Source organism: Convolutriloba macropyga, chromosome 9 (genome assembly GCF_964194025.1).
Source record: "Convolutriloba macropyga chromosome 9, txConMacr16.3, whole genome shotgun sequence".
NCBI lineage: Eukaryota > Metazoa > Xenacoelomorpha > Acoela > Convolutidae > Convolutriloba > Convolutriloba macropyga.
Genome location: NC_134476.1, coordinates 9831657 through 9856362, shown reverse-complemented (window position 1 = coordinate 9856362; position 24706 = coordinate 9831657). Strand labels below are relative to the sequence as shown.

The 24706-nt window shown below is 38.3% G+C and overlaps 1 protein-coding gene across 1 annotated transcript in view; it reads right to left on the bottom strand.

Annotated features, from left to right (window-relative positions):
- Positions 1-8061, bottom strand: part of LOC142346119 (uncharacterized) — a 203444-nt gene extending 195383 nt beyond the window's left edge. The window contains exon 1 of the mRNA XM_075398624.1: positions 8030-8061. The gene's annotated coding sequence lies outside the window, so the exon portion shown is untranslated. The remainder of the gene's footprint in view (positions 1-8029) is intronic.
- Positions 8062-24706: the final 16645 nt, after the last annotated feature.

Below are 24706 nucleotides of genomic sequence, written 5' to 3'. Positions count from 1 at the left end.
GACTAAAAATTGTTTAAATTGATGCAAGAAATGTCCTGAAAAGGCGCTGAGTATATATATAAGTGCGTCTTCACTTTTTTTCTGATTTAACTTGATTTTGTTTTAATGGAGGAAAGCAAAGAAAGCTGTAAAAAGTGCTCAAATGTGCCAAAGTTATGTAAGAAATGCGCTGAAAGTTCAGAGTGAATCTCACCTTTTTTCAGCAGCATACATTCAAGCGTTTATCAACACAATGCTTTCAAAAATGTTGATACTAATATAAGATCGATATAATTGGAATTGTTTAATGAAAAAAAGCTTGCTTAATAAAACTCTGAACTCGGTTGAAACTATGTAAGAAATGCACTGAAAGGCGCTAAATTTTCAGACGGATGCACACATATATTAAGACGGGTGTAAAAAATTTATATAGAAATATATATATATATATATATATATATATATGTATATATATATATATATATATATATATATATATATATATATATCAGAAGTGTGTTGAAATTGGGCTGAGATTACGAAATTTTAGTGCATTGTAAAAATTTTAGCACAGTTCAGTGCACTCAGTGGATTCCTCATACAATTTTATTGCATTGAGCTCATTTCATTGAGCGCATTGCAAAAAAAAATGAGTTGAAAAGGCGGTGCTGACGTCTCGAGCCGGACAATGTTGATAATCTTGCCAACTCCAGGCGTTCAAAATGTATTTTGTATATCAATTCCGGAAGACTTCGAGCTTTTCTTATAACTACAGAACAGATTTTTTCCTTCCATTTTCCTGCCACCAATATCCTTTTTTTAATCGCAAAAAGTTGGCAATGACCAAAAGCGAAAGTTTTAATAAACTTTGTGTTTTATGGTATCAAGTGGCAGATCTCTGTTCAAAGTTACCTGGATTTATACGCTGTTTAAGATTGAAGATAAAGGATAGAAGTGTTTTACACGAAATGTGGAAATAAATTACTTCTATTGTGGGTATTCATGGATAAAAGTAACCAAAATCACATCGCGTATGTCACTGCTGACTGATGTTAGAGGTCTGCTGTTGAGTAGAGCTTCGACTTGGCAAATAAGGGTTGAGAAACTGTCTTCCTGGAGTTTCCTAGATCCGGCGATATTGAAGAAGAGTCGTTTGCTCATCCCAATGAGGCGTTCCCATGTTCCGCCAAAATGTGGTGCTCCTGGTGGAATAAATTTCCATGCAATCTTTTTCGATTCCGCATATTTCTGTATCTCTGTAGTTGTGAAGCTGCTTTCTTCGAAGGTCTTTGCTGTACTGGTGAAACATAAAGCATTGTCACTGTGAATTCTTTCCGGTAGTCCTCGTCGGCTGAAGAATCGTTGAAATGCCATTATGCATGATTCCTTCTGCAAGTTTCTGGTTACTTCGATATGAACGGCTCGTATCGTCAGACAAATGAATAAGCAACAGTAAGCTTTCATGGCTGTGTTGATCTGGCTGTAGATTTCAAACGGCCCAAAAAAGTCTACTCCGGTCTCCTTGAAGGCTACAGGTCTGACTGAGAATCGGTAACTCGGAAGATCTGACATCTGAGGCTGGCTGTTGAGTTGTCTCTGTCGTCTGCATTCGTAGCATCTGTTCGAGATCTTCTTCATTACTGTTTTGCATTGAAGAACCCAAAAGTTCAACTGAATGATGTGTGTTTGCTGATCAACTCCAACATGACCATTGATGTTGTGTTGCAGTTCCAGAAAAAGACGAATAATCCTGTTCCTACCGTCTAAGATTATTGGCTTCTTTGTTGCTGTTGAAACTGGTGCGTTGGCTAGTCTGCTATTTGATCGAATAATACCATCTTCGTCTATTGAAGGTGTCAACTGAATCAATCTACTCCGTTTTTGAATTGGCTTGTTGTGTGCTAGTTGATTTATGTCCTCGTCGAATGATTGTTGCTGAGATAGACGGAAAAGAAAGTTCTCTGCATCTATGATCTGCTGGTCCCGTGTTCTCACTTTGTTTCGGAGGTTCTTCATTTTGATGATGACGGCTCTCAGTTTCAACCACTGGCTAAACCTGTTGGCATCAATTAGGTCTTTGTCAATTGGCTGTCGTCGTGTTCCCTGAGGCTTCTGTTCTGCGCTGTTCAAGAAAACAGTTTCGTGTTTTTGTTCGTCTGTTGTCGAGTTGTCGCTAGAAGATAGAAGAAACTGTGGTCCTTGTAACCAAAGAGATTTTTCTGTCATTTCTGTTGCTGTTAGTCCCCTCGTTCCTTGATCTGCTGGGTTGTCCTTGGTGTTGACGTAGTTCCACTGATTGGTGTTTGTGAGATCCCTTATTTCGGCAATTCGGTTTCCGATGTACATCTTGTGTTTCAATTTGAAGTTCTTTATCCAACTGAGAACGGTCGTGCTGTCACTCCACAGAAAGATTTTGTCAAACTTGAAATCCATTTCATCCTCAATTGTTTTCTTCAATCTTGCCGCGTAAAGTGCTGCTTGCAGTTCTAGACTGGGAATTGTTGTTTGACGTAAGGGTGCCACTCTTGTTTTTCCCATGAGAAAACGAGTTGTGGTTTCTTGGTTTCTGGTTGTCTTGATGTATGCTACTGCTGCTGTTGCTTCCAATGATGCGTCGCAGAATACATGAAGTTCCATTGTGTCCCCAAGTGCTGTACCACCTACCAACCTGTTTACCCCTACCGTACCTATCTGTTCCGTTTCCTGTACCCAATCTTTGATGGCCTTTCCATTGTCTCCACTGATAGCTTTGTCCCATTCGCGTCCATGTTTCCACAACTCTTGCAGTAGAATCTTGGCTCGTATGAGGAATGGCGATATGATTCCCAAAGGATCGTAGAAACTTGACACGAAAGAGAGAAACTTGCGTTGGGTCCAAGTTTTCCTGTCCTGGTTCCTTCTGTCTTTCGCTTTGAACATGATTTTGTCTTCGTCTAAGCTCCAGTAAACTCCGAGTACTCTTTGATGAAAACCTTTACTGAAGAGCTCCTCAACTGGTTTGCATAGATCATCTTGCATCTGCTCACAAAACTCACGGCTGTTGCTGCACCATTTTGTCAGATTGAATTTACCATTCTTCAGAGTATCCTTGACATCCTTGGCTGTAGTGAAAGCTGTGATGGCGTCGCTGAAAGATTCAACCATGTCATCCATGTAGAATGTCCGCTGAATGATCTCTAGAGAATTTGGGTGATCTTCGATGTCGTCTTTGGCTGTCTGTTGCAAAACAAAATTTGCGGAAGCTGGTGAGTCTCTAGCTCCAAAGATGTGTCTTTGGTATTCGTACACCTCTAATTTTGGGCTGTTGGGTTGTCTCCACATGAATCGTAGATAACGTCGGTCCTGTTGTCGTACTCCGATTTGCATAAACATCGCTTCGATGTCTCCCTGGATGGCGATGGCTCCCTGTCGGAATCGTAGCAAAATTCCAAGCATGTTCCCGAGGAGGTCAGGTCCAGCTAAGAGTTTGTCATTGAGGCTTGTTCCGCTTTGTGGTGCTTTGGCATTGCAGATTCTTCGTATTTTGTCGGGTTTGTTTGGGCTGACAAGACCATAGTGTGGAATGTACCATCCTGTATCTTTCTGTCTATGGAAAGGTACTTTTGCAACGTAGCCTTTTTCCAGGTCTGCTTGAATGCCCTCATTGTATTTATTGTACTGTTCAGGTCTTTTCTGTAGTCTGTTGACAAGATGATTCAGATGTGTCAAGGCTTGTGATCGGTTGTCTGGTAAACTGCTGTCGTCTTTCCAGAGAAGTCCCGTTTCATAACGTCCATCTGCTTGTTTCACGCATGTTGTGTTGAGTATCTTGGTGGCCAACAAAACTTCTGGATCATTTGACTTGGTTTTGGATTCCAATGGAATTGTTTCTGCTTTCCACCAATGAGAAACTTCTTGGTTGAGGTCATTGTCTTGTTCGAGGCAATTGCTGCAAAACAAAGCAGTATGATGCATTGAATGTTGTGTTTTGCTGTCATCCAATACTGTATGGGGTCCAGAAATAGTCCAACCAAGTTTGAAAAGACTTGCGCTTGGTGCTGTCGATGGTCCTTGTTCCACTCTGACTGGTGAGATAAGGTTAATGTTGTCCTGTCCAATCAATACTGTGACTTCAAGATTATCCAGAGTTGGCATATTGACATGTCTAAGGTGGTCATACTTTCTGGCAATGTCTCCCGGGTGCTCCCTCAGCTTTGGCAAATTGATGTTTTCCACAACGTATATCTGTTTGAGGTTGTAGCGTTCCTCGTCTTCCAAATTTGAAATTTCTGTTGACGTTGTGTAACACGATTTTGTGTCTGTTCCGTTGGCTCCCTCCAAGACAAGTTGTTGACGTGTTTCTTTCTGAAGGCGTAGTTTGTCGGCTGTCTTCGAGAGAAGTATTGTCAAGCTGCTTCCTGGGTCGATGAAGGCGTATGTTCGAACTTTGTTCTCTTTGTTGTGTAAAATAACTGGCATGACATAGAGAAGATTCGTTGTTTTTGTTGCTGCTGTCGTGTCCTTTGTTGTGGCTGTATCTTTGTTGTTGATGACTGCAAATGAGTTCCCATTTCCTCTTGAGTTGCTCAATTGAGAGTTTGTTTGAACAATTGATGTCATTGTTCGTCCGTATCTACTGTTGGCACCGTGTAACATAGTGTTGTGTCGCTGTCCGCATCCTTGCTCCCTGCAATTAGAGGTTGAAGGACAGTTGTTGGCTCGATGATTTGCTCCCAAACAGTTTATGCAAAGGTTCAACTGATAAACCGTTTGTAGTCTTTCGTCTGCTGTCTTTGCTTTAAACGTTGGGCAATGGAATAACTGATGATTACCGTCGTTGAAGACACAAGGCAGAGGCTGGTTGTTGCTGTTGCTTCCCCTTGTTGCTTGAAGCATTTGTGTTGTGCTCCTCTGGTTGTACTGGTTCCTGTTGTTGCTAATGTTGTTTATGTTCTGTGTTGGTTGTTGTTGCTGCTGTTGTTCCCCGTTTGGATGAGTTGGTTGTTGATGAAATTGTCGGTTTCCGTTTAAGTTGAAATTTCGTTGACGTGTATCACTGTTTGTGCTGAGACTAGTATTGCTTCGTCCTTGATGCGTTGAACGTTCATGTGCTTCTGCTATTTCTTTAATCCATTGGTTGAAGTCTGCAAGTGTCGGCTGCTGAATTCTTCGTCGTAAAACAAACTGATTCCATTTGAATTCTTCGCTGTAAGGTAGTTTGTCGGTTGCATGCTTCAAGATTGTCGTGCTGTTGAGATCGGCTTCGAAGTTGAGTTCTTGTAGTGTCCTTGTCATGGTGTTAATGAATGTGGAAAAATTTACAATTGTCCAAGGAAGAGATGTCGTTGGTGGCCTGTAGTTGATTAGTTTCTCCAACAAGTTGCTGATGATGACGTTTGGGTTCCCAAACCGCTGTTTCAACTCGTTTATTGCATCTTTGTACAGGTGTCCGTTGCAGGTAAATCCTTCAATTGCTGTTTTGGCTTTTCCAATTACAAGTCCCTGTAGATAGGCGATCTTCTGTCCATCACTGAGCTAAGTGTCTCCAATCATGAAACTGAAACGGCTGTACCAATCTGCCCATTTGCTCGGGTCACCGTTGAACTTCTGAAGATCCATCTTTGGAAGAGCTTCCACATAAGGCGTATAGAATGGAACTGGTTGTGATAACGTTGTTGACAATTGTTGTGGTTGTTCTGTTGGCTGATTGAATGTTTGTGTGTCCCCCATTCCAGTAACTCTGTTCTGCTGGTCGTTTAGGCTGCTTGAGTAAGCTAGTCTATCATACCAAAAGCTGTTGAGGTTGTCACGTTGAGCGGAATTGCTAGTTTCTGGTTGTTCGTTGTGTAAACTTCTGTTAACGGATGTTTGCTGTTGTCCAATTGCTCTAGTGTTAATGTTGTTGTTGGCTGCTGAGTTATCCGCTGTCGAGTTTGCTGTTACTGTTGTCTCGTTGTTGTCTTGTGTGTTGTAGTTTGTTGGGGTGTTTTCTTGCGAAAGGTGATTCCGAATTTTAATTTTCATGTCGTCGATGTTGTTCCACGTTTCAGTGATTTTTCCGATGTACTCCTCGTGCTGATCTTCGTCAAGCTGTGAAATCAACTCGTAACTGGTTTCCTCGAACTCCGAAAATGTTTCCGCCGCCTTTTCATGAACATTCTTCGCTGCGTTTATGTTCCCACTGTCAATCAATTCGCTCATGGTTTGCAGGTTCTTCGCAATTTTCTCCCCCATCACCCTGATTTTTGCTTTTAAAACGGGTGGTTGCTTGGTTCTGTTCGGCATTGCTGTCAGGAGGTTTGTATTCTGCTTTGTGTATTGTGTTGTTGAAATGTTGACTGTGTTGGGGGGTCTTTATTGTCCGGTGGGGGGATGGGTCTTGGTCTTTGGGGATGATTCGTGGTCTTTGTCTTTGCCTTTGCCCCTTGCCTTTGCCTTGAGGTTGCGCGTTCGAGCTTGGTTAGGGGGGGTCACCAGAAAAAACTGTGCGGTGTTCCGCCTTCAGTTAATTTTGAATGTGTAGTGTTGGCGGTGTTGTGGCCGGACGTCAGAGAAGCAAACTAATCAGCTTGCTTCACTGACGCCAGTGTTGGTGGTGTTTCAAAAAAGACCCTTGAGTTATAGTTACTTTGGCACGATATGCCTGGGCTACCCTTTGCCCACTGTTGTTCCTTGTCAACAGTTAAAACTTTCGTGAGATTTGCTTCACAAATCTTCTTTTGCTACCGTGAAAAAGTCATCCATTTCCTAACCATTGAATTACATCTATATAATCAACATTATGACTTGGTGTTCAAAGTTACAGTTTTTTAGCACGTGCTTCTCCTGGTACATCAACAATTTTGAACACCTATTTAGCGTTAAATTTTATTGCTCGATTTTTTTGTTCAAAAACTAATTTGTCTTTCTGTCAATGATATCACTAATCGCAAAGTGCTATTCGTCCTAATCCGAGATTAGTTTTGAACGGGAGATTTCCGAAATTATTTCCAACTGGGTTTTATTTCAGTTTGGTTTAATTGAATGGAAAGAGTTATTTATAGCGTGGAAACAAGTGATAAATGGCGTGGAGATGCTTGAAAAAAAGTTTTCTCAAGTTTTCACTCTTGCCACAAAAACAAACGCTTGGTGAGAAGTAAGATCACACAAGTATCGAAGTTCGAAGCCAATTTGAACCAAAATTGTCTACTGTCACTCGCTTCCACACATGCTTATAACTCTAATTTTAAAACATGCGTTGTCAAATTGTCAGACAAAATTGAGTATGCATACTCCATTATCCGGGCATTGGCCACTGAAATACTTTAACCTGGCTCTCCTTGCTAAAAAAAAGGTCATGCATAAGTTCATTGCAATGAGAATAGAGAATCGTTTTACGTATGTATATTAAAAGGACTGATCAATTTATTAGTTTTTCTTATATAGACGCAAAATTCTATTTTGTTCACTCGGGAGAAAAGATATTTTTCTCGTTACAAGACTTAAACGGGCGAGGATGCAAGATTATCTATACTAACAATTGAGTCAGTTGAGATTTTCTTTACTAATCAAACGGCAATTAACTTGCTACTTAACGTTTTAAAAGCGATCATTTCCTTCTGTGTCCTCCCAGAGTAGTGGCGCATATTACTTGCAACGCCCCCCAGAGGCACGTGCCATATTTTTACATGATTATTTACTATGTAATGGCACGTGCTCTGTAACTGTGGGGCGCATAACGTACTGGGGGGGGGGCACAAACGGAAATGTTTCGATTTTCGACTGACGCCATTAGAAAAGCTTTTTCACTGGAGAGGCTAGAAAGACCGAGCTTAAATTTTTAGTGGAATCGACATGGAGCAATAAGAAATCGGATTTTTTCCGTTTGTGCCCCCCATTACGTTATGCACCCCCCAATTACAGAGCACGTGCCGTTACAAATAAAATGTGTAAAAATGGCACTTGCGTCTGGGATGAGCAAATAATATGCACCCACTAAGCTGGTTGGACACAAACGGAAAAGATCGAAAAAAAGTTTTAAATATGAGAAAAAAATAAATTTTTGTTCGAAATTGAGAGCAGGCTCTGCTACCGAGTTTGTGGCTTCTGGCTACAAATGACAGAATTGGCAACGAAAACAGCGAAAAAAATTGATGTAATCATTGATAGAACAAACTAAACTTTTAACGACTAAAATAAACAAAAAAGAAAACCTTTTTTATAAACCAACTCGGCGTTCCTAGCCAATAAAATAATAATGTTCAATTTATTTTTTCATCTGTTTTATTGGCCCCCATTTAAGATACGATGATAAAGCTCTAAATAAGCGTAAATACAATATACATAATTGATTCGTGGTTGGGTCTGACATGGAAGAGTGGAAAGCACTTTATAAAGGTACTTCAAATCTATCTCATTATCAAAAAGCAAGTGAATGTAGATTTATTCTAGACTGAATTAGGTAAATCCCCCCCAGTAAATTCAGCTTAAATGCGCCTCCAAGCGCACGTACCGTAATACCATATCTAATTATTTAATTTTCAGAGATGCCAGAAATTCGGGCGCACAAGGGGGGGGGTGTGTTGGTCCAATAAGCCACAATATTGTAGCAGTGCAAATACTGAATGTGTACCTTCCACCAATCAGAGACCGAGAAGACACTATTCTCTTTTAAATAGAGAGAACTCTTGTAGACATAGTCCGCCTGTTAGTTAGATACACTATGTGTATACCTTTGACTCCAGTGCTATGCTTCTTATACACCGTAATAATAGAAGTTTACTCTCAGTATTTTACAGAGTCGGTTAGTCTTAGAGATATAGGTAAGTCTACTTCGCGCGCAGAAATAAGTAGCTCTTTATACCTTGAGGCTGTAAAAGGAGCCCACATCGGGTCTGCCTTAACTGGTGCGACCAGTGAGTTAACACACTCTAACCGTAAAAAGAACTCACACAAAACACCCTTTTCTCTTCTGAGAAAACAATTTAGAACTAGATTTTTTAGCTTTTTGCTCTGTCTTTCTGAAAACTTTAAGAAAAAGGGGAACACAACCACAATGAAAACAAAATTATTAATATATATCTGAAAAAATAAATAAAATGGATCACTGCACTGATCAATCCGCTTCTAATATACCGACACACTCGGACGAGTTACAAATCGAAGTTTTTACACAACAAAATACACGTTTAACACACGAAATTCTACCCTTTAAAGTTAGTAACTATCAACACCAAGGTGAGTTAAATATACTCTTAAATACATCTAAACAGCTCAAATATCACTACTTTGCAGTAGAACAACAACTTCACCTCTATCTACCATAAAAGGCATCATAGGCTTCACGAACCGCCTTTCTTTTTTTAAAAAGTTGAAATTTACGAAGGTCAACTCACAAAAGGCTCAGTTTTTTTCATTTGTAATCCACTCACAAGCAAATATCTCTCGTTAATATACGATACTCTATTTCACCCATTATCAGACGCCCTATTTGAATTCCTTAACGGAATATGGTCTGAAATACAACCTTCGGATAGAGAAGGAATATTTAGAAAATCTTCTTTCGATTTCCTTGAACGCCTTGCAACTGCACTTAATGCTAATGCTTCACCCTCTCCAAAAGAAAGCGTACACAAAATCGCTAGACAGGAAATAGAAAGATTCACCCACCCTCTAAAGATGTATATAGGCTCTGTTACAGACGTAGATTTCACTGAAGGAGAAATTCTTGATTCTTTCACGCTTTTATTCTGGTATATACACAGATTTTGGAAAAATCTGGTAAAACACATCTTTCCAGCCACAAAACTAATAGCAGAAACCTATCCACAAATAATAACTAAATTGCCAGAAACACTCCATTATATAAATGATCCAAATCGGATTCCACAAGATATTGTAAACGTTCCGGAAAAACCATCAAAAAGCATAAAAAAGTTATCAATTAACCACCAAAATGTTGAAATTAGAAACTATAATGCGGAAACACAACCATTTAGTTGCACAAATAGTCTAGAAAACACAAATACTTCTCTGGAAGCCTCATCTAATGAAAATTTGTATGGATTCAATAGTTCATTGTCAACCATCGGAAACCCGTATGAACAAAACTACGGAAACATATTTCAACTCTACATTGTTAGATGATGGAACTTTGTTTTCATCTCACAAGGTGAACACACTGATTGATCTTGCAGACAATGACAAAAATAATAACAAAAACAACAATAAAAACACTAATATTAATTCTACCACCGATATCACAAATATTTACCAAAATCATTATCACAGACAGCCTTTGAACTCGACTGAATTGACACAAAACTCAGATCCACTAAATACAACTATTCCAAAATTACCAAATGTAAACACACCTTTACCACGTCTACACAGACAGAATTCAATACATTTTAACACCGAACCTATTATTCCTAATAATTCAACCCAACCCACACAGGGGGCTAACCAAAGTATTTAAATCACTCCACAACAATTAGTAAAAATTATTGGACAAATAAATTCTCAGAAAACACAACTAAATACAAACGCACCGACTCCTTATAACTTAAAACGGCGTCTACACAAACGACATCACCCGTAGTCCGTAGGAATACACAGATGATGTATCTCTACCTAGGCGGCTTGGTGCCAATGCAGCGGTCTTTAAGACCGTTTGATGGTACTGATCCTACCTATACAACAGAAGGTTTTTTAAACGCTATCACAGCAAATATGGTAATGACAGCAGGACCATAACAAATTGATTCACCATTTCATGAAGCTTGGATCTTGAAATGAATTGCCATGATCAAAACGGCCCTAGTAGGACCTGCACAACAATGGTATTCACATCTTCCCCTAGATATCAAAAAGAAATGGAAAGCCTTTTGCCGTGAATTTCAAAAAATATTCGAAAACCAACAATCGCAAACACAAGCGAAATTATTGCTAGAAAGCATATCACGTGCTTTTCGCGAACAAATTTAGACATTAGCACTAATTATAGAACAAATGACGAAAGCATATGTCAATAATGCCCCCGATATGCGAAATGCACAAATGAATGACGCACCCGTCAAAGCACTTGATCCACAACTAGCTAGAATAGCACTTAACAAGATTGCAAGTCACCGCACTGGAACCACAACTTCCATTTGCACAACTGGTTGAAAAATTACACCAAGAAGATATTACAAGAACATATATTGATAGGCACAAATTAAACTCAAATTCTACTCTTTCACCCTCAATTAATAATCTCTCCCTTGAGATAGATAACCTCACAGCTGTTGACATGTAGTACGACACAAGTACTCAAATGATCTTAATTTTGAGGGAAAACCACTTTTCTTCAAATTTTGCAATAGAAATTTTCACGCTAAGGACATAGTATTTCTACATGCCCTGAAAAAAGGTATACAAAACCACTGGATAAATCTACTTTCCAGAAACAAACTTTTACTCAAGCAATTAAAAGTAATAAAAACCTTCCCAACAGACAAGCCACATCAAATAGTATGACAGGTAAATGACTACTGTTTTCACATCGCTCTCGCAGTAATAGCAGATAACACCGAAATAATTCTAGACACAGAAAACCAAATAAATTCTCACAATATAACTCAAAACCCTATTATGGGAATAACAAATTTAAACCACCGAGTAGAAACGGTTCACCATACCCAAGACGAAACTATCAAACTAACTCTCAATACAATTCTAGACCACAATCACCTCACTACAACCGAGACGAAAATCGTTCACGACGACCTTTCTCACGAAATAGACTTCAATATGTTAGAAAGTAAATTCAATTTTTGTTAGATCAAGAACAATCAGACAACACTACATCCAACACTGAAAAAACAGACACACCGATTGTGTCCGAGGAAATTCATCTCGAACAACAGTTTACCTATCTACTTTTAGAGTTAAACCAAGACACCCAAGATGAATATTTTAACTGCCAAGAGGAATGTAACACTGTCACAGAAGAGTGCATTCTTTCTACCTCTTGTAAAAGTAATATATGGGTACTTCCACTTAAAATATATACACAACAAACACCCAATCACAAGAAAACAATCTCTCCACCGCATTTAGAAATTGATTTTCTACTAGACTCTAGTGCAACACTTAACATTTTAAAAATTAAAAACCAACACTTGAACTGAAATCAAAAAGTACCACAAACTACAACTAAAAGCATTAACATTTGGTTCTCTCAGCAGCAAATAATTCTAAATTACAGTCAAATGGCACAGTAAAACTCACATTATATCCAGACGTAACGGAAAGTCGAGCTCTCAAATGCACTTCATTTACACCTCACTTTTCATGTATCAAACACACAATTTATTGTTCTGGGTACACCTTTCCTAGAAAAATATGTAGATTCATTAAAATGTTCATCTCATGCACTTGAGATTAAACAGAATGTTTAAACAAATCGCTAAACTTTTATGAGTCTTCAGTTTAACAACCCCCGACTATTTACGGTAATTGGAGATCAATCAATATATTTCACACCTTCGGAACACCAATTTTTAACTCATTCTTTAACCGCATATGAATGCAAAAACAAAAATGGAAACGGTACTATTCTTTATGTATGTGACGTTTCATTCGTACCACTACGAAAAAAAAATGTTTTCCCTGTAATGGATATAATTAATCTCGAATATCCTTATCAATCACTTATTCAAATACTAATACAAAATCCTGTGAATCACCCTTTAACACTTGTAAAAGGAACAATTGGATATGCACAACAAGATGTTTCACTCAATGACTATCAAACCACAAAAAAATCCCATAAACGAACGTGCAGAATTCATGGATGCTTACACTTTGAATTACCTCACTCAAGGTACATCAGACAAACTTAAAAAACTCTATTGTTTGTTTCTCAGTAAACAACAGGAACATGAATACAAATCACAACATATCAATTCACCATACCAATTGATGTCTCAGAGTTCACTGAAACAGATCTCAAATTCCTCACCATGTTTTATTTTGAAGACACGAAACTAACAAAAACACAGTTTGAAAAATTATCACAACTTCTCACACAATTTAAAAAACGCTATGCAACCTCCAAATTTGATGTTGAGAAAATAAAAGTAGAACTAAACCTTCCCCTAAAAGCAACAGCTATCTTTAAAAATCAAAGAGCTACTCGTATTCCACTTCAATTACCAGATGGAGGACAACACGTACTCAATATATTAACACATTTTGACATTATAGCAACTGTAAATACAGATTCTTTAACTACCGGAAACACATTTATCTACCCAGTATTCATCTTTGAAAAACGAGAATCACTAAAAATTGTCCTAGATGCTCGTCAATTAAGTACAATGATCAACGAAACAAAATGTAGTTTGCCCATAGAACCGATACAATTTATTTTAACACGCATTAAGGGACCAATCTTCTCTATAGCCGATATGAACAGTGCATACAACCAAATCCCACTAGATAAACCATCACAAAGACTCGCACGTTTTGTGACTGCTGGACAACAATATTGTTTTAAACGCCTATTCTATAGTATTTATATTGGCCCAGCAAATTCCTCATCTTTTATGAGCAGCATTTTCATACCACTTATTAAAAAGAACAAAATAATTACTTATCTTGATGATGTTTTCATTCAAGATAAAACAACAGACGAAATGTTGCAAACACTCACTCGACACCACACTATTCTAGAGAATGAAAACCTCAGAGCCGCTCCAGATAAATCTTCTTTTTTCCTAGACTTAGTTAAATTTTTAGGACACCAAATTCAAAATAACCACATACATCCACTCAAATCAAAAAAAGACGGATTTTGGAAGTTACAACCACCCAAAAATAAAAAATGAATTCAAAACTATGTATGATTTCTGACCTTTTTTTCACAATATATATACAACCTCCAAGTTTTTCTTAGACCCTTTTATCTCCAACTTCGAGATACAACAGATTTTAAATGGACTCCTGAATTACAACAAACATTTGATTGAGTTAAAAAGGAACTTACGGACAGAGCACTCCGCCTTGCAGTTCCTAAATCAGAAAAAGCCTTTTATATCCCTTGCGATGCCTCTAACGACGGCATTCGAGCTGCACTCCTCCAAAAAAAACCAATTTGGGAAAATGGAATTAGTATCAGAAAATTCTCGTCTATTTTCAACCACAGAACTCTCCGCCATTCTTCGCGAATGCTCAGCAGTTATTTATGCACTCTCAGACTACGAGTTTTTTATCCAAGAATCTAACACCCAATAGTATTATGCACTGATAACAATCCAATTATGTTCTTATTTGCACAAAAGAATAAATCAAACCACAGAGTTTATAAATTTCAGTTAATTCTAATGAAAATTCCGAGCTTGCACATAGTTTGAACGGAAGGGAGAAATCTTTCACTTCCAGGCATACTAAGTTGCTCACTGACGGCTACAACACAAGATGAACATCGTCTCCTCACAGTTGAGATAACGGATTCGACTAAATTCTTTATGACACACAATCAAAAGACACAAGCTATACATGACACTACGCCGTATCAAAAGAATATATAAATTCAGTATCTACAGACAATCATGTAGAATCACCACACATTCCAATCTATCTAAAGATTAAAGACAATTATTTTAAAGTACCATAAGAAATTATCTTTACCTCCCGGTTTCATATTATGGATTTCAGACTGAAGCACAACCTTCGGATAATATTCAACAACTAAAAATACAACATTTCAAAAATAACTACTCATTCTCAGAAATCTGCCCTATCATACAACACGCAGATGTTACAATTGAACACAAATAAAACAGAACCTTTCATGCAACTTAATCACGACGCAAATTATGCCGAACTAATAAATACTATAAAATTTTCATTTCCGGCAATGAATGGCTTCATTCCAAAATCCTCAACCCTATATAACTATTATTACGAAAAACAAACAGAAATAAATAATATACTCCTCTATGAAACGCAGCAACAAGACCCAGTATTCAGACAAATTTTACTTTGGAAAGGCAAAAAAAATTCCCCCCGCCCCAACCACTTCACTAACAATACGAGCGAATAAAGGCTTACTACACTATTATCGACAATTTCAAAATTTGAGTATAAATAAAAGTAATAATCTCTTGTATTACATACAAGAAACAACATCAGCAAAAATTGGTCGAGCACTTTCTCCTCTCCCAGTCATTTTTTATAATGCACACACTCACGATCTTTCAGGACACCAAGGTTGGGAAAAAACACATGCAACAATCACAGAAAATTATTACTTCCCAAATATTAATACTTGAATTGCAATACTTCCACAAGATTTCTTGAATTGTCAAACCAGCAAATCCAAACCTCTTAATGGCAACACAACAGCCATTTTTAGAAGTTTCGCCATACTTCAATCACCAGATTTCAATGGATACAAAAAGTCCAATCTCACCGTCTTCTGATGGGAATTCTTAAGTCTATGTTATTGTAGACGCATTTACACACTATAATGTACTCCACCCCTCACCCAAAAATGATGTCAATCACGCACTCACAGTACTATTTGATCATTGGATCGTCAATTCGGAATGCCAGTTATTTTGTTAACAGATAACGGAAATGAACACATTAACGGAGAATTCACACATCTCTACCGTACATATAATGTACAATTCAATCCACTTACACCATATGCATCGTGGTCTAATGGACTCGTTGATAATAGTAATCGCCTATTGAATACATTTCTTCGTACAGTCTTATACTCACAATATGACACGTGGTCACAGAGAGTAAAAGTATTACCATTTGCATTCAATTCACAAGTTAGAACCAATATGAACCTTTCACCATATAAAATTGTATTTGGTCAAAAATCAAGGAAACCAATAATGTTCAATCTATTCTCCACTACAGATAGCTACGGGAACTGAAAACCCACAAAAATTCTTCTTAATATTTTATCTAACCATACACATACTGACCTCTTAATTCATCACCCACAATTTAAAAAGTTACAGAAAGGAACCTTTGCACATTGGTTTCTCAATCGTGAAAAGATACAATCGGAAGTTTATAGTGAAGTAAAAAAATTTTAAACCAAAATGAACCTTTACGCACATTTATAAATCGCCGTTTTGGAACGGCAAAACCACTCAAAATAAATACTTATGCCTTAGTTGCAAATAAAGCCACACAAATCGGCGAATCAAAAAAAATCCAACCACAGAAAGTTGGACCTAATAAAATTAATGATACCCCTACGTTAGTCACTTAAAAACTAAAAGTTTTTCTGGTAAACAAATCAACCGTCATAGAAGTAATATAGTACCATATTACCCCAAAGAACTCTCCTTTCAAGAACAGATGGAGAAAAACTTCTCGGATAATTCACTTTTAAAGCTCCATCCTAAAAAGGCATCGCTTACTAAGTCGAAATCTGTCTTGTTCAGTCTAGACAATCGAAATATACCATCCACAGATAACCTCCCCCTCAGTTACCTTGTAACCCGTTTGAAATACCCAAAAAATACTTCGGAAATCTACATTACAAGGCATAATCGTCTTCGACGACAACCAATAAAAGACTACAGAGTCTTTATAACACAATCAAAAATTTCGGCTTCACGAACAACGATCATATAAAAACATTCACACTTCACTATTAAATTACACATCACATCACTCCTCTCGCTTTAAATAGCCAAACACAATTTAGCATAACGCACTAAATAGCTAGTAAATACAAATCCAATAAAAATACAAATCCCTCGTTCTCTTATACGAGAGCAATAATTCGGATAGTTCCTTCACCCCTCTCTCCCGTAATAAAATTACTTTCGCTGGGAAAGTTAATTAAACCCCTTAGAAGCACACAGACTATCTCTTGAACTGCTACCCTAGCAGAACCACAAAAACCCCTCCATCAGGAAATGAAAAAGAAGAAATTACGAACCATTCCCCCCGATAGTAATAAAAAGGAAGTTAACTGAAAATTAAGTTAATAACCGATCCACAGCTCGGTCTGGGAACAATTCCCTAATCTCAATTATTTGCCCAGATATGACTCGGTAACTTTTTTGTTCCCGACTAAAAAGCCGTGGTCAGGCAAAATCATATCGTCTGAAGTCACTTCTCAGTCCACCGCTTTCTCAATTTAGTTGTTTTTCTCTCGCTCTTCATTTCTCTCTCGAAATCTCTAATTAACACTAAACACTAAAATTTTTTCTCTCACTCTCTCCTACACTCTTTAAAATTTGAAAAATTTCCAAACTTCTCTTCATTTTCACACTTAGAAAATTTCTTTTTCTAAGTTCTTAAATTTTCACTTCTTTTCACTTACTTCAACAAGAATTGTCACACAGTACAGTTCTTATTTAAACAGTAGTCTCTCGACGCAACACTATTACCTCAAGCAACACTTCAGCTGAAACAGCATAAATCTCCATTCTAATTCTCTCCGTTCAGTCTCACAGCACTGAAAGCATCATTTTCTTCAATATTAAACAGGTATGAACATAAGTTCACAGCACAGACTAGAAGTTTTATTTAAAAGAAAACCTTACGCAGATACATTTAGATATATTTAAAATTTTAAACCCAAACAAGTCCGCTTTCAAGATATATTTTACAACCTTGATCACGTTTTATTTTCACACACTTGTTTTGAATGGGTTTTGTATATTAGAGACTTTAATATAGAACACGTCGCTCGTTTCTATCTCCCAATTTTTCCACCAAAGGCAACGCCAAAACTCTCCAAATTTCTTTATACAGATATTGTCTACATTGTTAATCTTGACGCTATCCCAGTCTCATATGATATAAAATACATTAAAGAACTTCTCAGATTAGATGAGCAATACCAAAAAATTGCCAAACAACAACAGCCCAACAAATAAAAATATATATCTGCAAGTTATCTTTTCATTTGAACGAACAGATTTTACTATTGCTGAATTGTTAACGGCTTTTTCTTCTGATTTTTTAGTCTCATCTATCTCCATAATGTCATCCCACCAGAATCACCTTGCCCAGCAATCAGAGTAATTGTACCTACTTTAATTCTCTTAATAATTGTTATCCCCACTTCTACTCACTATAAAATTTATTTTCGCGATAATTGCCCTACTCTGGGCCAAAGATTATTATCACAATTTTTACCCTCTAGACAACAATTAAACACTAACCCAAGTGATCCCTCCGTCTCAGAATCACCTAGTTGCGCATACAGCGAAGCAACTAAACAATCAACACCCAAAAAGTCATCATTTAAACTCTTTAATAAGAAACCACAAGCACACGAAACCGAGGAATACCCATACTCTGTCATTACTTCTGCCAAATCTGCAGATTGACCTCGTCCTACTGTACACTCTCTTACACCCATCTTACCCCAAAATTGGTAATCCCATATCCCCCATCAAAGTCAAGCGCAAATACACCAAACGCAAGCACAACAGCAACAACAAGTAAACACACAAACTTTAATGCCATACTCTGGTTTTCTTCCAATTACAACACTTCCTCCACCCATAATATTAGCAGCTTCTCCACGAGCACCATAACCTGAATTACTTAATTACTCAACCACTCCACAGTTCTCAACTCAACCAATAAATTTTTCAAACACTGACAAAACTAGTAGTTCAGAATTGCCACTGCCAATTCACATTGTTTCAAAATTAACGACACCCCACATGATAAAAGCCTACTTTCTGACACGTCTATTTCTGATCCATCTAGTTCTCAAATATCTTCACCAACTCTGTCACAAATTGCGAGTAATCCCTTTAATTCACCACAAGGATCGATAACAAATATTGAACGTTTATTATCACAAGCTCACTGGAATCACTCTTTTAATATAGTAATTTCATCACCTCCATACCAAAGTTCATTACCACTCAAATTTCCAGGCACACCGTCGATTATCAATCTAAGCTCAAATTCACACCAGATCCAGATAAACATTCTCACCACTGTATTGAGAAACAACCCGATACAACACGAACCTACACAAATTTACCACTAAAATTAGACCCTAAGTGTATTATCCCCCTCTTTGGAGACCAGAACAACGGTGAACAATTACATAATTCGGCTGAAAAAAGAATATCTAAATCACTCGTGCAAGATAATACCCGTACAAAAACAAAGAGCTCAAGAATTATTAAAACAATCAAAGATCATTTTCTCTGTTGAAACTGTTGTTGAACAAGACGAACTTATTTTTCACCAACAAGCTGAAGCACCACCTATTTTTAGAGTAAAAACTAATCAATCACCCTTTATTTGTCAAGAAATACACTACAAATTTGATAGATACACAAAGAACACAGCAGGATATTTTGTCTTCTATAATCCACACTCTTCTATAATCCACACACTTTCTTACACATGGCTTTTACAAATTTGATTCTCATACTATTTAATTTATTCTTTTCATGTCCACTCCCATTAAAACAACCAAAATAAAGTTGACAAACATAATAATGTACAAGAATGTAAAATCAAACGGGCTGATTTTCAAATCCTACCCCACCCAAGTACAAATATTTTTGCAAATTTGAATCCTAAAAGTACGCGCTTACGCCATACAAGTACGCGCTTTCTTTGTCGCTAAACTTAGCGACAAGGAAAATTTTTGTCACAAAATTTCACTCAAAAGAGGTTATCCGTTTGATCACGATATTTGGTATGTTATTAATATGGAAAGACTTTTCTTTTCCACAGAAATTGAAGATCGTAGAGAACTTTCACGCGTTGTTTTAATAAGTAAATATCGCTACCACCCTCAAATGATACAATTCGATGTATTAGATTACCCCCGACGGCAAGCTAATATAGAAGAAAAACAAGGTCGTTTTCGGCTTGATCGTTACAGACCTTTCGCATTCCAACACGGAAGGATGGTCTATAACCCAAGCGATCATAATTGTATTCGTAATGCCGTAGATAATCCCTGGGCTAGCTGTCCCGGTAAAGACCCAGAACACGAATATTACGTCATCCACCCACTAAGATGGTCACTTCAATTAACTATAACCACTGTCACTTTTGATGTTGCCTCAGAACAGATGTACTACTGCAAAGTTCGCATTAAATGCGATTTATAACGAGGCTACTGTCCTCCAAATCACGCTATTAAAGCCACAGTTATTTGGGAACCCGAAAATCACTGTCGTTTTTTTGACGTTGGCAGATCACACACGCGTATGATCAAATTTCAATAACGATATTTCAATGAAACACTTGAAACGAAAGAAACTGCTTCTGACCACAAGCACATGCCACACATGTCTTCTAGCTGTATTCAAAAAAATCTTCATGAGGAATCTGCACTCTCACGTTTTGAAGTACTCACAAAACCCCTTCTTAAATGTAATGAAGTCCGGCCCACGTGATGCAACTCAATATCAAGACATTTTTATACAGTACCGAGAAGGATTTAACTTTGTCTCGGGAAACCCGTCACCAGATTTTGATAATAAACATGTAACATTCCCTGACGGACCACCTTTTTCAACACTCTACACGAAAGCAAATATCCGTGATGGATACGTCACTCCTCAAGAATCTAAATTATATCACAAATCAGAAAAATATGAATTTTTTAGAAAACAAAATTGGTTTGGTGCAGTTCACTCTAATGTTCAGATCGATGCAAAGCTTGATTACATGATTAGTCGAGTCTTGCTCAAAATGGACCAACCAAGTGTAAATAATTATACAAAACTATGTGATTTAGATCGCGATTTGAAACAAACCGCTTTTATTTTATTTACACAAAAATTTCCTCTCGTTTGTAATTTTATTACAGGACAGCGACACACAATCGCTACACTTAAAAAACAAAAAGTAATTTCACTTTTTCAATGTAAAGTTGTTGCATCACGCCTTTATTTATTGAAAAATCAATGCTTTGAACGTTTTCCTATATACAATCGAAACAAATTACAATTTGTTGACCAAGTCACCGGAAAGACCTTCCCTTGGTCTATTAAAGCGCCATGTAAATCCAATAATTTTGATAAACAAATCTCAATTGACGCAGACGGCGATGACACATGTCGCTTAACACCCTAACCAACTAAGGCGCATAACCCCGTTAAAATTTTCATGCATGATGAAGTTAAAAACTGTTTCACCCACGCCGATTTTACCGCGCAACAACTTGGAATATACAGTCAACACGACTGGACTGAGTCAAAAGATAAGTTAGAATTCAAACAATTAGTTGATGACGCAGCCGAAAAATTTTAGCACAAGCAGTTAATTTTGCAGATCTTGCAAAACAAGCACAATTACAAGCACAATTCTCACAATTACGCACTGAGTATAACGATTACTTTTACAAACTTTTTATTAACGGCAAAAAACTAACTCTCCGCCGACTTGATTGGCGTGATTTAATTAATGGCAACTTTTTGAAAGAATTCCTCATAGGAAACTTTGGATACCCTTTGTACGTATTAAAAGAAATAGTCATAATATGGACCGTATTTAATCTTTTACAGTGCCTTTTCGGCCTATTTCGCAGTGCAATAAAACATATAATTTGAAATCACTTTTAGGGCCCAATATCACATTGGCTAAAAATTTAACCTCAGGATCTTTTGAAGTATTTTCACAAACAATATTCCATGTACTACAACCCGATTCCACACAATAAAAACCACCATCACCTAAAACGCGACGTAGACACTCAGTTGACAGTTGCACTCCACACTCAAAATAAATTGAATCTAATACACAAAAAGTTTGAAGAATTCTAAAAGAAATTCTCTTCTCCCGCACACAGTAATTCAAATCAACACCACACTTCCATTCTACCAGTTTCTATTTATCAATGCTATGAAACACCAATTGACTCTCGCACGAAACCACATTGCCAATCTCTACATCTACACACTTCTCAACCTAATAAACTTAAACGTTCACGTGGAATTTCTCTTTCATGAGACTCCTTTGAAAAAGATCCTGACTATCAGGAAATACCAGAAGAACTTCTTTCGAATCTTCCAAGCACTCGAATTTAACCCATTTTTTAGTCACTCCACTGCAGTCTCCACGCACCAGGAAGGAAGTTCAACAATCCCTCTAAATGTCGACCCTACAGCGTACGACCTCATCATGCTGGAGGTTGACGACATTCTACCCTCACCCCTCCCACCACTGTTACTGGCATCTATAGTACCTGAGCCAGTTTGCGAAATGCAAACACCAGCCCTCTTCACGATGGCTCAGTCCATGTAGGACCGCGAAGCTCGTCACAAGAGCCTCTCCTTCAGGGAGACAGCCAGGTGTCACAGCCAGCTCCACTCTTCTCGATTGCCCACACAGCAATCTCAACACCACAATACCCACCTCAACAGACGAGTATTCCTTCTTGGGCTGATGAAGTGGAGCAATCTGGCACTTCCACAACAGAAATCGTCGTCACCAACTGGGCATGCTCTAGCAGGGTTCGTGGAGCGCGACTACGATCTGAACCACTGGTATATCCACCACAATTTTTGCCCACACCACGTCCACAGCATCCACCCGTATCCTCACTGCGGTACGGGCCGAGTATACCACCTCTCAGGCCGCAAAAATTTTTCCCTCAGCCACCCACCTATGATCGACTCACGTGGACGGACAACTACCCGTGCACTCACCCTTCACCAAGGAGGCGCCCTCGAGCCACAACACACGAAATCTTTCCCGTTCGCTCTTCCCCCAAACAGACTTCACAATCGCCTGCGAGGCATCAAGCGAGCCCTTCTCGAGGCCCACAGCCCTCATCATCTCGTGGCCGAGGCAACCCTATTGCGCCGACACAAGGCATCCCCCGCCGAACACAGGGACCCAATTTTCGGTTCCACGAGTTCACCAACCCTCTCGGCATCAATACTCTACAAGGTATCCACGTTTCGGAGAGGATTAATTATACTTCAACCCCACCCGAGCATACGCTTGAACCCAAAGCCAGTTTTCATGGACAGTTAGAGAACGAATATATTCAAGAAGTTACAAAGAAGAAGGAAAAAAGAGTTGCCACTCGAATGCCTCCACATCCCTCGCTTCACGGAACGGTTTTGGCATCTGTCCAAGTACTTCTTTGCTCTTGCAGATCGCCCCAACGACTACCTCAACACCTTCTTCACCCCCGACACCGCGCCGTATAAAATAAACGCCAAATATGATCCCGTCTACCGCCAATCTGGCTTCTTACATCCCACTCAGATGGATGTAAACAACACTCACACAAAAGTAATTGAGTGAACTTGCTGCACACTATGCACAACTTTTTATTTGTGAAAAACCATTTTCAACACACAAACCCACTCATACATAAGAATTCACGACTTCAATATGCGAACACCAAACTTACGTCACCCTACTATATGAATTATAGGTATATTATCAAACCGAATTTTTGTGAAGGCGCCCTCAGTGACTTTGATCCGATCAAGAATTATTTCATCTTCTCTCCCCTCTACGCAAAGACGAATCGCCCCATCCTCGTCCCAATCGAATATCTACAATGTGTAGAAGGAGGTGCCACGAAATGTACCTGTGGACACACCTTCAACCTCCTCTACAAAGACTGGATGGTGGACAAGTTGGAGAATAGCCATCACCAGAGGAGATACAGATCTTCAATCACCTCCTTGCGTAACAACCACACTGTAACAATGATCTGTATCCTCGTGCTCTCGCTGCTTGTCTGGCACGTGATCCGGATTTCCTCACCTTCTTCTGTGATCCAGATAATCGAGCCTCGGACTTCTAGTTCGAATACCGAACGTAGGCCACAGCCCTACAACACACTTGGGCTCACTGTTCCAAAACTCTAGAGACACACTAATCTCAAAAAATTCACCAATTATTTCTTTTTCTCTTTTCTCTATTTTATTTTATTTTTTTACCAATATTATCTCTGCTAACGCTATTTCTTTTCCACAAGACTGAAATTTAGGATCAGTTATTTTCTTCTTTCGCCCAGTTGGGATCTACTATAAGAAGGTATTAAATTTAACTAATAGATTTGATAGGAAAAGTAGCTCACTGAGTAGCTAAAAGATTGATTTCCACTAGAAGGTAATCTGGTATATCCGACTGGTTGAAACCTTGTACCAAGTGGAGATAAACACAAATATCATGCACAAACCAGACAGAGACTACGGGACCCAAGCGATACTCCAACTGTGAACAAATTCTCACTACTTGACAGTGAGAGCAGTTGGGTATACTCAAACAGGATAGACGTCACTGGCTAGCACACCCTGTAACTGGCACCCTTACTGGTTCTACGATCAATACGAACCTCTTCACTGACGACACTAGTCACTACTTTAGTGACAGGGATTTCAGACGACGACAGAAGTCATAGCCCACTCCATAGGGAACACAACTCATCACTCACTTCACCCTACCCTTCAACGAGGATGACACATTCAACGTATTTCTGCTACAATTCACAAATTCGGATTTGAAACTCTAAACCCTGGATGGATGTAGCAGTCGGAATGCTGAATGTGTTCCTTCCGCCAATCAGAGACTGAGAAGACACTATTCTCTTTCAAATAGAGAGAATTCTAATAACTATAGTCAGTCCGTTAGTTAGATACACTATGTGCATACCATTAACTCCGATGCTATACTTCTTAACCACCGTAATAATAGAAGTTTTCTCTCAGTGTTTACCGAGTCGGTTAGTCTTACAGTTATAGGTAAGTCTGCTTCGCGCGCAGAAATAAGTAGCTCCAGCTCT